A 14,121-nucleotide genomic window follows, 5' to 3' on the forward strand; every position below is an offset into this window, starting at 1 on the left:
AGCCATATCATCATACAATGATTTTTAATCTGACAACTCAAACTATTCTGTCTAGATAAACGAATAGAACTCAGTCCCACTGTTGGAACGGCCTGCATAATCTCCAGTGGCAGGGTATTTTCTATTACCTCTTTAAACTCCACCTTTTAAATTTTTCCAGGTGTTTTGGGTTGAATGTAAACTGACCCCCTTTAGGCTCATGTGTTGGACTACTTGGTCCCCAGATGTTGGTTCAGATTTTGAAAGGTTGTGGAGGGAGTCTGTTGCTAAGAGCAGGCTTTGGTAAGCACAGGGGTCCAGTTCTGCCTCCAGCTGTGCTTTCGCATCTAAGGAATGAGATCCTGGGGTGAAAAAGAAGCCACACAACAGACTTCTGTGGCCATCCATGGAGCCACCCACCACCATGCCTTCGCTACTGTGAGAAACTTTATCCCACGCACTGTGACCCAGAATGAGCCCTCCCAGAATGAAGTCACTTCTGCAGATAGGCTGTCACAGTGACAAGAAAAGCAACAGACAGATCATAAAACCATTAGACGTAAGTCATAACACAGCATTCTGATCTTTCTCTTGATTTATCTCATATCTTAATGATCAGTGTGTTTTACATAGTGCTCAAAGTAGATTCCTTAACATTGTCATCCAGTTTATTGAATATTTTCTCTTCAAATTGTGCTTAGTAGGTGAAATGCTTTTCTGCACAGAAATGAGGACCCAAGTTGGATCTTTAGCAGCCCATAAAAATAGCCAGGCACCCACTGATATTTTGAAGACAAGTCTCTTGATCTAAAACTAGGTGTAAATTGTCTTGATCATGGCTATGCATTCCCCATTAGATTTCTCTTTTGTTTGTTGCCTGTCGTTTACAAATATTTGTAGCTGCCCGGGTCAATCCTGCCTTATTGTGGTTTGTACTCTAGTTGTCCTTGAGAAATTCAGTTCATTTTCCTAGAAACTTTCCCTCTGCCTTTATTGGTCTAGCTTGGAAACATTGCCTTCTGAGGTCTGAGTTCCTTGACCCTACAATCATGAGGCTGTTCATCAGAGAGAAACAACCACATCTGAATTATATCCACAGAGGCTTTGATGCCAGTGAGCCAAGCCTATGTGTGCATTGGTCTCTGTAGCAACAGGCTGATAGCATCACTTTGCATTAGTCCATTCACTGATGCTTCTATCTACCTAAATCCACAGAACCAATGAGAGAGAGCTACATGCCTCCTTCACTGGAAAAAACTAGATTTCTTAAGATCTGGGAAACTGTTTTGAATGAGCACACTAAGAAACTCAGAAGTTTGGGTTGTCCTTTGACCCAGTGAACTGAACATCCTGTGAACAATCTGTTGTTCCTTTGGTGAAGACTGAGAGTCTATATAAACCTACTTGAAAAACAAGAATACAGGTATGTATTCAAGCTGTATCAGGTTTGTTAAACTTCTGGTTTTACTTAGATTATGTTTATGCTGGCAAAGAGTTAGGAAAGCTAGCAAAATACAGTGTGCATTACACAAAGAACTTGTAATTCGCTGATAGGAAAGCAAGCTTGTAACCCATAGCAACAACTACAACTCTCAAACAGTATTTGTGAAAAAAATTAAGAATTTACTCATGAGTTTTTCCTCTTGTTCCTCAAAGTAAAGATATGTACATTTATTTTTAGGGGTGACATAAAAGAGAAACAGGTATTAATAGAGAACAGAGACCAGGATAATAAATGCTCTGACCCACAAAGCCCACATTTGGACTTTCAGTAGAACTTCAAGCACATCATACAATTTGTCTCCAAAGTAGAGATGCTGATATTTGCTGTGTCTTCAACAGATAAACACTCCTTGAATGAGGATTAAGACCACATAAATACAGAAGAATGATGTTTTTCCTAGTGCCTTTCAAAGCCTACTAAAAATTTAATCCATTTGAAAATAATTGCTTAATTACATGAAAAGACATGAACACCTGAATAAAAGAAGATTTCACACCCTGTGGGAGAATTCACATAGAGCTGTCCCAGGAATTTACAGAGGGAATAAATTGGACTCATAAACTTAGGGCCTTAGGTCAGGTATTATCTCCATCTAAAGCTTTTCCCAACTGTAAGGGAAAACTTTAGCCTTGTTTTATGAGATGAAAAAGTCATAAAGCATACTGCCCTTACACAACTGCGTGACTCAGGTTGCTCCTTCTCTCGGCAATTATCCTGCGAGCCACAGGAATCCAATGAATTCAGGGATGCTGTAGGCCACTGTAAAATGCCAACTCAGTGCTTGAAATGAAATAGCTGACCACCGTCAGGTAGAGGCTTGTTATGAACAGAGCTAGCATTTAAAAAGGAGCGGGTCTCTGCCCACCTATTCCTCACCCCTGTGAGTGCTGGGAATGGAGGTGAGCCTGCTCACAGCGGTTCACATTTGCTTTTTCTTGTTTTCTGAGATGCTTTTCTCTTAAAACACATCTTCAAATGTCACTGACAGTGGATTATAATTTGTCAAAATCAGTGTTCTTTCTTTAAACCTATCTGCTTTGATGTCATTGAAACACAATCAAGTCTGCTTTCTAAAATTCACCCTGCATCTGTCTGGGCAAGACAATACTAGCCAGGGTCTTAACGGAGAGCCACAGCAGACCCTCTTACATAGGCCGAGTCCTTCCTTCCTTTATGCACCCATATTTCTTTTCTACTGTCATCCCTCCACTGAAGACTCCCAAAACTAGAGATCCCCAACTTACCCACAGTAGCCTCATAGCTACCTTGATAGCAGCAGCTTTTTTTTTTTTTTTTTTTTTTTTTTGCCAGCCTGATGCATTGGAAGTCTCAAAAACGTGATCTCATTTTTCTTTCTACACCTGAAGTTTTATATCCTCCAAATTCCACCACTTATTAGCCACTAAGTCACTGGGACATATTGACCCACTCTGACATTGTTGGTGTCTATTTTCAAGACCTTTCAACATGGGCTCCATGTCATGGGCTGAATCTCTTCCTATATTGAAGTCCTAACCTCCAATGTATTTGGAGGCAGAGACTTAAAGAATGGAGGTTAAAGGGACATAAAGGCTGGTCCCTGACCCAATAGAACAAATGCCCTACATAAAGAAGAAAAGACTCAGAAGTGTGTGGACACAGAAAGACAGCTTGCAATGCCACAACAAGAAGGCAAGTCACCTATGACCAGGAAGTCCCACAAGCACATGGGACTACTGACACTAGATCTTTATGTTTTTTCAGAACTTTGAGAAAGGAATTTATGCTGTGTAAGCTACCCAGAAAGCCTGTGGATTTCTGTCACGGTATCGGAGGCCACCTCGTACATCATCTCTTCTAGGAAATCTTTCTGAATGTCTGTCACCTGCTTCTGCACTACTGCTATGCCACAGGCTGAGTTTCTGTATCTAATAAACTAGGAGCAATGATTCGTTTATTTCCAGATTTTGAAATGTTTAATAAATATAATAAGATATCTTAGGTTTGTCCCCTAGTATAAACATGAAACTTATTCACATTTCACACATACCTCATATGTGCACGTGAAAGCTAATTGCAATTTTAGGACATCTGAACTTGACTGTGACTTTTGACATAAGGTCAGGTATAGAATTTTCCATTTTGTGATATCACACTTGAACTCATAGCATTTCAGACTCTTTAAAGATGATTTTACTTTTATTTTATCTGTGTTGGTATTTCGCTTGCATGTACCTACACATGTCCTATTTGAACACTCCACATGGAGGCCAGAAGAGTGTCACATCCTTAGAATTAGAGATACAGGTGGTTGTGAAGTGCAGTGTGCAGGCTGAGAACAGACCCAGGGTCCTCTGCAAGAAGAGAACGTGCTCCTAACCACTTAGCCACCTATCCAGCCCCCTGCAGTTCAGATTTTTTTTTTTACTTAAGGATGTTCAATCTGTGCTCCATTTAAATGTTCTCCTGTTTTGTTTTGTTTTGAAATAATTTCAGAATTGCTAAGTATCTCAGTAATGGTGTGGAGTTTCTATGTATCCTGCCTCACCATCTCTTACTCATGACACATTCTGTAACCTGGAAACAAACTCTGGTACAATTGTTTCCTATCTCAACTGTTTTTCTCTAGTGTCCTATTCTGGTCCAGTGCTACATGGATGCTCACATCCCATATGGTGGCTCTGTCTCCTTAGAACACTCTAGTTTATGACATTCCTGATCGTTCTTATTTATTGCGCTCTTTATGCTTTTACAAGGTATCAAACAATTGTACGTGAAGTGTTGTTGAAGTTTGTTTTTCACAGTGCTTTCTCCTGATCCAATAACACCTCCTATTCTTAACAACAGGATTCAAAAGAATGGTCGGACTCTCCTCGATGTACCAAGGTGGTAGCAACCAGGGACCACGGTGCTATTTTATGTGATACCAACGTGGATCTAATTTACAGTGATGTCTGCCAACTTTCTTCAGTATAAAGTTAGTTTTCCCTTTAGAGTTCATAAATATCTAAAGGCTGATACTTTTAAGTTATGCAAAGATTGATGAATTATGTTTTGCCCATTATTTAGCATCAATCTATAAATCTTGCCTTAAAAAATTATTACAGAACTCTGCCTAATGGTGCTTCTTCTATTTTCTCATTTTTTAAACATTTATTAAATTTCTTCTGCTAAGGAATTACTGATGGTTTTTCTCCACTATTATGCAAAAGTTTAAATGAGTATAATCTTAAGGTTTTATTTTTTTTAGTTATAACCCAACACTATATTTATGTTGTTGCTAAAATTATTCCAATTACAGCCTTTGATTTCAGACATCCTTAAATGTGGTTCATAATTCTTTTCTGTCTTCATTGCCAGCCATGGCTGATTAAGCCCTTTGCAAATTACATCGTGCTGACTCTGATTCCACTGCCCCTCTGCATTCACAATGACATGGGTACACTGGACCCACACAGATAATTCAGGACAATCTACATATTTTAGGATCAAATGATTAATAACCATAATGTGTCTGAAATTGTAATTTCTCCTTGACATGTAATTTTGCAAGCTCGAGTTCCTAAGGTTAGACCATGTATGGGGGTAGAAGTGTTGAACATCATTCTGTTTGAACAATGTTTATGAACACTTGTGTCTCTGACCCTGTATCTCAGGGCTGTTGTGCACTTTCTGAATACTGTGAAGATGTGTCTCTGCCTAAGGTGCCTTCTGGTTGGTTTAATAAAAAGCTGAATGGCCAATAGCTAGGCAGGAGAGAATAGGCGGGACTTCTGGGGAGAGAGAGGAACTCAGGGGTTTTTGCCAACCAGACATGGAGGGAGTCTGACATACAGAATGGAGGGGAGGTAAAGGGCCCCATGGCTGAACATAGATTAATAGAAAGTTGTTAATTTAAGCTGTAAGAGCTAGTTGGAGACAAGCCTAAACTAAGGCCAAGCTTTAGGAATTAATAATAAGTCTCAGTGTCATTATCTGGGAACTGGCAGGACAAAGAAAGTCTGGCTACCAAGCAAGGGCTCACCCCAGTCTCCTCCCTTTCCTTTTTTATGCTTCTTTCCCTGACTGTGAGAAGTCTGGATCTCATTGTCTGTGAGGAATTTACTTATCTGCTCAACTTGTTGAACTTTAAAGAAAACACATTAAATTCTGTCACAACTGCTGACTCATACTCTGTGAGAAGCAAACTTCACAAATACAGCATAGTATCCATACCCATTCTTTTTGTTTCATCTCACTGTATTAAACGGAGGCAGCCTTTCCCAAAGTGAGCGTTTCCTTTCCCACCTCCTCTGTTGTAGTTGTTACTCATTTGTAGGTGAGGGAAACACACACAGAACTCTATTCACCTTTTGGATGCTTCTCCACATCAAGGTTGTTTTTGATAGCTTTTTTTTGTGTGTGGATTTCCTTGTAAACATACCCCTGCTAGAATATCAGCTACATCATATGTAAGTAATAGAGTTTTCTATTGATGAAGAGACCACTGCACAAAACCAGCTCAATAAATAATTCCTTCCTACAGAGATTTCAAAGTCATAGACAGTAGACCAAATACAACCAATAAACCTACTTTTAAGTCAACATTTTCCAGTATTAAGCAAGTATCTTTTTAACTTCAAGAGACTACTTACAAAACTACTAATATTCACTGCCCTCCCCCCTAAAATTGAAGGACTAGATTAGAACTCTACACTCACATTTGCAGATGGCAGGAAATGGACAAAACAAAGAGTGACTGCCTGCCTGAGACAAATTAAAAACTCTTCAACCAAACATCTTCACTACTTCCTGGCCCCGCCCATTTCCTCCACTGTCTTCCAGCCTGGGATCTAAGGCATTCATGGCCAAGCATCTGGAGTTTCGTGTGAATGCAACTGAGTAGCCAGTTCAGGTTAGATTAACATAATAAAACTATAGGCCCACCTACTAGTTATTTTAAAAGGACAGAAAATTTTTCTAAGTACATTATGGACAATACATCATTAAATTCTACAAACATCTCTATGGGGGAATTAAAATCCTCCTGTTTTACTAAGGAGAAAACAGAGACTCCAAGAAGTTAACTTACTGAAGAATGACAATTTGAACAGGGATTCAGTCCTTAGAAAACGCCAGATGGTAACAACAGATGGGCGATAACATCCAGGCGATTAGAAAAGTCTGTGCAAAGAAAGATCATAGAGAAACTGGAAAAGATGGGAAAAGAAGAAAACTTGCAGAATAGTAAAATATACAACAAAGAAAGAGAATGGGGGATAAGGAGGCGGTTACAGGAACAGTCAGCAAGGAGAGCAAAGTCCTAACCAGAAACTGTCAAACACAAAGCAAAAAAAGACCAAAGTGTAAAGGAGGCTGTGAAGCCGTCAGACCCCAGGTAGCCATTGTCGGGTGAGGACGGTCCACACAGACTCCCCCGGTCCACAGCCAAGAGCTCATAAGTCAACTTCATATAACTGATATACCTAGTTATTTTGCTTCTAATGTCTAAAATAAATCCTTAGAAGCCAATGGAGACAGGCACAACAGAGATGTTGGCTTAATGCCAACACTAAACCTAAGTCAGTCTCTGTCTCTGTTTCTGTCTCTCTGTCTCTCTCTGTCTCTCTGTCTCTCTGTCTCTCTCTCTCTCTCTCTCTCTCTCTCTCTCTCTCTCTCTCTCTCTCTCTCTCTCTCTCTCTCTCTCTCTCTCTCTCTCTCTCCATGTGCCACATTTGGACACTGAAATCCTTTCTCTGGTTGCAGTAAGGGCTAAGTGTCTTCACTCTTGGATGGTGCCCTGAAATAAAATAACAAAAAAATCAGTTGGAGAGAAATTGCATAAGCTTATTACGTTCACAGAGACAATCACCCAGCGTTACTACACACCAGCCCAACAGGACTTAAAAAGTCATGTATATTTTTCACTGTAGGGAAGGTGGAAATATCAGATTGTCAGGAAATCATGCTGATGTTTTGGAAACTCAGTAGGCTTAGAAACACACAATGACCTAGAACAAAGTCTATCGAGCCTTGTCAAGCATACAATGATTCTAAGTGATTTTCTGTGGGACAGAAATAGAAGACTGTGGTGTGACAAAAGCCTGCCAGCTGTGCTAACAAATTTCACTCTTTTCCTGTGTAGCAGAGTTAAGAAAAGCTCAGGGAAGGGATGAGGAAGAGTCGCTTTGTCTTCATCCAGTCAGGTGAGGACTCAAGGAGCCTCGCCTTGAGCTTACAGGAGGACAAGACGCAAAGCAACGGCAGAGGAGATTTGGATTCTGGTTAGAAAGGCTCTTCATTTCATTAAGATAAAGTTGGTGAGAGTAAAAGGCAACAGATTTTTGGAGTATTATGTTTCAGAGCCCAACACCATTGTTTTGTAGCTAGTCATGGGAAATGTGAATAAGCTTCTGTTCACCCCAAACAGGTCACTGGAAACTGATCAAAGAAGTGAGTCTACCCAGGTCTATCTTAGTGAACAATGAGCTGGGGTTACTCAAAGGAACCTGGATGGGGCAAAGGCATCTGCATCACTGAAAAGTCCACCACAGCAGGGATGGCAGCATGGGAGAACTCTATCACTGTTCCTTCCACACGGTCTCAGCTCAGTCAGTTATATCTCTTCACCTAGAAACTGTTACTGCTAATATAACTTATGTGGGGTGGGGACTGTGGGGGACAGGGCACCTTGTGAATCTTAGAAGTTTCAGGAACTTCCTGCACCTGATAGCTTTTGTCTTATTCCCTGAGTCTTAGCAGCTTCCCTGAACTATGGAATATTGTCATCTGAAGGAAATTGCTGAGCAATATCTGCCTTCAACATCATCTGCCACAGAAGCGCCTACCCGTGTGCACCCTCCCCCCACCATAGCCCCTGTTGGGAAACTTCAATGACTGACTCTCACCAATGGACAAGTCACTGAGACAAAAACTAAACAGAGAAATAATGGGGCTAACCGATGATATGACTAAAATTGACCTAACAGATATCTACAGAACATTTCACCTAAACACTAAAGAGTATATCTTCTTCTCAGCACCTCATGGAACATTCTCTAAAATTGACCATGTAATCAGTCACAAAGAAAGTTTCAACAGATACAAGATAATTGGAATAACTTCTTGTACCTTATCACTCCACCAATGATTAAAGCTGGAGTCCAACAACAAGCCTACAAACTCATTGAAACTGCATAACTCTCAACTAAATTACCACTGGGGCACAAGAAATAAAGAAGGAAATTAAAGACTTCCTAGAATTCAATGAAAATGAATGCACAACATCCCCAAACCTATGGGACATAGTGAAAGCAGTCCTAAGAAGAAAGTTCAAAGGACTAAGTGCTTGCATAAAGAAGTTAGAGAGATCTCATACTAGTGGGATCTAACAACACACCTGAAAGCTCTAGAACAAAAAGAAGCAAATGCACACAAATAATCAAACTGAGGACTGAAATCAGTAAAATAGAAACAAAGAGAGCAATACCAAGGTTCAATGAAACAAAGAGTTGGTTTTTGGAGAAAACCAACAATATAGACAAACCCTTATCCAAATTAACTAAAAAGCTGGAAAAGAATAGCCAAATTAACAAAATCAGAAACAAAACAGGGTACATAACAACAGACATGGAGGAAACCCAAAGAATCATTAGGTCATACTTCAAAAACCTATACTCAAAAAAACTGGAAAATCTAAAAGAAATGGACCATTTTCTCAATAGATACCACTTACAAAAGTTGAATCAAGGTCAGCTTAACAGTTTAAATAGACTTATAACTCCTAAGAAAATAGAAGCAGTCATTAAAAGTCTCCCAACCAAAAAAAGTCCAGATCCAGATAGTTTTAGCACAGAATTAGACCAGACTTTCAAAGAAGAACTAATACTAATACTCTTAAAATTATTCTACAAAATAGAAATAAAAGTAACATTGCCAAATTCACCATGAGGCCACAGTTACCCTAAGACCTAAATCACACATATATTTAACAAAGAAGGAGTTACAGACCAATTTCCATCATGAACATTGATGCAAAATACTCAATAAAATACTCACAAACTAAATGTAAGAACACATCAGAAAGATCATCCTCCAATATCAAGTGGGTTTCATCCCAGAGAGAGGGGGATGGTTCAACATATTAAAAAAATATATATACAGTCAATAAAATCCACCATATAAACAAACTGAAAGAAAAGGCCCATATGATCATCTCATTAGATGCTGAAAAAGCCTTTGACAAAATCCAACACCCCATCAAGATGAAAGTCTTGGAGAGAACAGGGATATAAGGAACATACCTAAGCATAATAAATGCAATATACAGAAAGCCAATAGCTAATATCATATAAATAGAGAGAAATTTAAAGCAATTACATTTAAAATAAAGATAAAACTAGGCTAGAAATACACAATGGAACAGAGAAAGCATCATCAGCAAACAGTGCTGGCCAAACTTGGCATCAGCATGTAGAAGAATGCAAAGAGATTCCTAAATCTCCCTCTGCACAAAGCTCAAGTCCAACATAAAACCAGATACATTGATCCTGATAAAAGAGAAAGTGGGAAATATGCTGGAATGCACTGGCACAGGAGACAACTTCCTGAACAGAACACCAATTAAGCAGACACTAAGATCAACAATTAATAAATGCGACCTCATGAAACTGAAAAGCTTCTGTGAAGCAAAAGACACCATCAAAAAGACAAAATAGCAGCCTACAAAATGGGAAAAGATCTTTACCAACCCCTTATCTGACACAGGGCTGACTTCCAAAATATATAAAGAACTCAAGAAACTAGATATCAACAAACCAAATAATCCAATTAAGAAATGTCATACAGATCTAAACAGAATTCTCAATAGGGGAATCTCAGATGACTGAGAAACACTTAAATAAATGTTCAACATTCTTAGCCATTAAGAAAATGCAAATGCAAATCAAAACAACTCTGAGATTCCATCTTACACCTGTCAGAATGGCTAAGATCAAAAACACAAGTGACAGCTAGTGATGGCAAGGATGTGGAACAATGGAGGCATTGCTGGTGGGAGTGAATATTTGTACAACCACTTTGGAAATCAATATTGCAGTTTCTGAAATAATTGGAAATTGACCTACCTCAACACCCAGCTATACCACTCTTGGGCACATAGCCAAAGGATGCTTCATCCTACCACAAAGACACTTGTTCAACTATGTTCATAGCAGCTTTATTCATAATAGCCAGGAACTCAAAACAATCTAGATGCCTCTCAACAGAATAATGGGTAAAATAAGTGTGGAACATTTACACAATGAAGTATTTATTACTCAGCTGTTAAAAGAAATGACATCTGAAGTTTACCTGCAAATGAATGGAGCTAGAGAAGATCTAGTGAGGTAACTCAGACCCAAAAAAGCTAAGTAACAGGGGGGGGGGGGGGGGGGGCATGGGAACACATGCATCTCACTATGAAGGAGAAATAGACTAGACATCACAGGTGGATGGAGGGGGGGTGCATGGGAACAGAAAAGACCAGATTGGGGGAGGGTGGAGGGGGATAGAACTGGGCAGGACAACCGGTATCTGGGGGCATCTCTGGGATGAGCTAGAAACCTAATGCAATGGAAGCTCCTGGGAATCTATGAGGGTGACTCTAGCTAAGACTCCTAGCAACAGGGGATACAGAGTCTGAACCAGCCATCTCTTGTAACCAGGCAAGACTTCCGGTGGAGGAAGTGGCACCCCAACCCAGACACGTGACCTTTGACCTACAATTTTCCCTGCTTACAAGATATGTTGGGGTAAAGGTGGCACAGAAATTATGGGAGTGGAAAACCAATGACAAATCCAGCTTGAGACCCACACCATGAGAGGGAGCCGATCCTGAACACTGCCTGGAGGGTCAGGAACCAGAAGCTGGAGAGCCCAGAAACCTAGAACAGAACCAAACATAACTAGGGGGAAAAGTCAATGAAATGATGCCCAACCATATTCTGCTATACTCATAGATTGGTGCTTAGCCCAATTGCCCTCAGTGAGGCTTCACCCAGTGACTGCTGGAAAAGATGCAGAGACCCACAGCCAAACATCAGGCTGAGCTTCGGGAGTCCTGAGCAACAGGGGAGAGGATTATGGGAGCCAGAGGAGCCAAGGTCACCACAAGAAAACCCACAGAATCAACTAACCTGGCCTCATAGGGGCTCACAGAGACTGAACCACCAACCGGAGATCTCGCATGGTACTGACTTGGGCCTTCTGCACATATGCTACAGTCGTGTAGCTTGGTCTTCTTGTGGGATTCCTAACAGTGGGGGCAGGGGCCGTCTCTGACTCTGCTAACTGCTTTTGAGACCCTTTCCTCCTACTGGGTTGCCTCACCCAACCTTAATAGGAGAGGAGATGCCTAGTCTTACTTCAACTTAATATGTCATGTTTTGTTGATATATATGGGAGGCCAACCCTTCCTGTAGAGAAAGGAGGAGAAGTGGATTTGGTGGGGGAGGGGGTTGAGGGAGAGACTGGGAGCAGAGGAGGGAGGGAGGAGAAACTGTGATCAGGCTGGAAAAAAGTTAACTAATTAATTAATTAATTAAAATATTAGTTTTACTTTCTTCTTACTCCAGTCCCAGGATAATTAATTTATACCTGATGAACAAGCCTGCCTCCACCTTAAGCTTAAAAGCCATCTTATGGGGAAGACAAGCTAGATTCATTCCTTTTTATGATACCTTGTCTTCTTCATGGCCAATGCTGAGTTCTCAAACCCCCCTTAGAGGGATGCAGCCGTGTATACAAATAAAAAGATTTGCTTTAAATAATTGCTTGCTTTAATTAATTTGGCCATGATGACTTGGGTTGCTGGTCTTTCCCCTCCCATCTTCGGGACTGATACATCCTGCAAAGCACATTTCTTCAAGAAACTTTCCCTGTTCTAAGACTTCTCTCCTGACTACAAAGTTTATGGGATTTTAAACAACTTGAAAACTCTAATTATTTCTATGAGTTGCCCCCATCACATCCTTCTCCAGAGATAACAGGGATTCAACCAGTACTTTGGGAGGAATTAATAGAATAATAAGGTAGAGAGAAATAATGAAAACACGAATTATTTTCTATTTAAAACATTCTCCCTGGCAGTTTCTGACAGCAATGCCTTTAATAAACACTCTTAGAAGAGAAAGAGTAAAAATAGGTCCTGTGTGGATTCTGGTCTACTTCTCCATTCCTCCTCCACCATAGCAAAAAGAGTCCACTTTGTAGCAGAAGTAAGTGCGGCTGAGAAAGGGTAAGCTTGATGAGCCAGTGTCCGGAGAGCACCGTTTCCCTTCGGTCACTGAGTTTCCAAACCACATCTCCTGGAGCACATTGCTCCAGACTGTGCTTTAGAGCCAGGAAAACCTGCATTTCTGCAACCTGTGGCGCCATCCCCAGGGAGCTAGTCGCTCTCCGTGACTCACTTCTAGGCCTCTCTCTTCCTTAGCTCCCTGGAGGAGGGAGGGCAAGTTGCTTGAAAGTTCCTGCTGTGACCAGGCTTGCTCCTAATCTCTTGACTGAATCCAGTCCCTCCTTCATTTTCTAAATGCTTCCTGTAAGCTAGGCATCTGTGTGGTCATCGGGGAGACAAAGATGACTAGAATCTATAGCATAGTCAGTTCTTAAGAAATGGCAAAATCATCATCATCATCATTGTCATCTTTACTTAAGCGCGAGATCTCAGGGCTGTTGCTTGTGGGGACAGATATCTGAGCTGAAGACCAAGTAAAAGTGTTGACGAAAGTCAAATAACAAAGGAGAACATCCCAAACAGAAAATGACCTAAGCAAAGGTACAAACGAGTGACAGGAAAGGACGAAAGATTTCCACAGTCACCCAGACTCCTGAGAAGCTCCAGACAGAGGCAGGCCGTGCAAGAAGGAGACAATAGAGGTGAATGGGACCAGTCCCAGATTGCCTGTGTGCATCATTCTGGAGGAACTGGTACCAAGAAATAGAATCAAAGCTGAAGCTGTTGTCCTCACTTTGTAAACAGGAAAGGAAGGGCCAGATGACTTTCTCTTCTTCTCTGCCAGACAGAAGAATCTATTTTTAGCTCTTTCCTTCCAGCAGACTGTGACAGGGCAGGACAGTGCAGAGGTTCCTCCATCTTGTATTCTTGCTGAGGTCATTTTTAGGTTTAACTAGGATATGGTCTCCTTGATGAAGAATCCCCTGGAAAACTGCCCAACTCTGTTCTAGGAACCCAAGGTCAAGATGCCCCAGCTAACTAAGAGTAGCTTCTTGAGCACACCTCTTCCCACCCCCAAAGCTAACTGTTTATCTTAGCTTCCCCCTGCAGCTACAGAGTAAGACAGCAGGATGTGGTTTTCATTTTTAAAAGCCACTTAGTCTAAATGCTCAGGGCTACACTTCAGACTTGAATACCTGAATATAGTCCCAGTCAACTGGAATAAAGACTTTCAGTTGCTATACACTGTGTCCGCATGATCATCTCTGGTGGGCTCCCCATAGCAATCCCAGAGCACCTTGTTATGATTGAATTATTTTCCTCCTAATTCATATGATCAAGTTCTACTCAGAGAAAAGCTTTATTTGGAGAGACAATCTTTAGACAGATAATTAAGTTAGAGTGAGGACACTAGGGTGGGTCAGTATGCATTGTGTCCTTCTGAAGGGAAGGCCATGTAAAGATC

The sequence above is a fragment of the Onychomys torridus genome, chromosome 23 (assembly GCF_903995425.1).
Source record: "Onychomys torridus chromosome 23, mOncTor1.1, whole genome shotgun sequence".
Classification (NCBI taxonomy): Eukaryota; Metazoa; Chordata; class Mammalia; order Rodentia; family Cricetidae; genus Onychomys; species Onychomys torridus.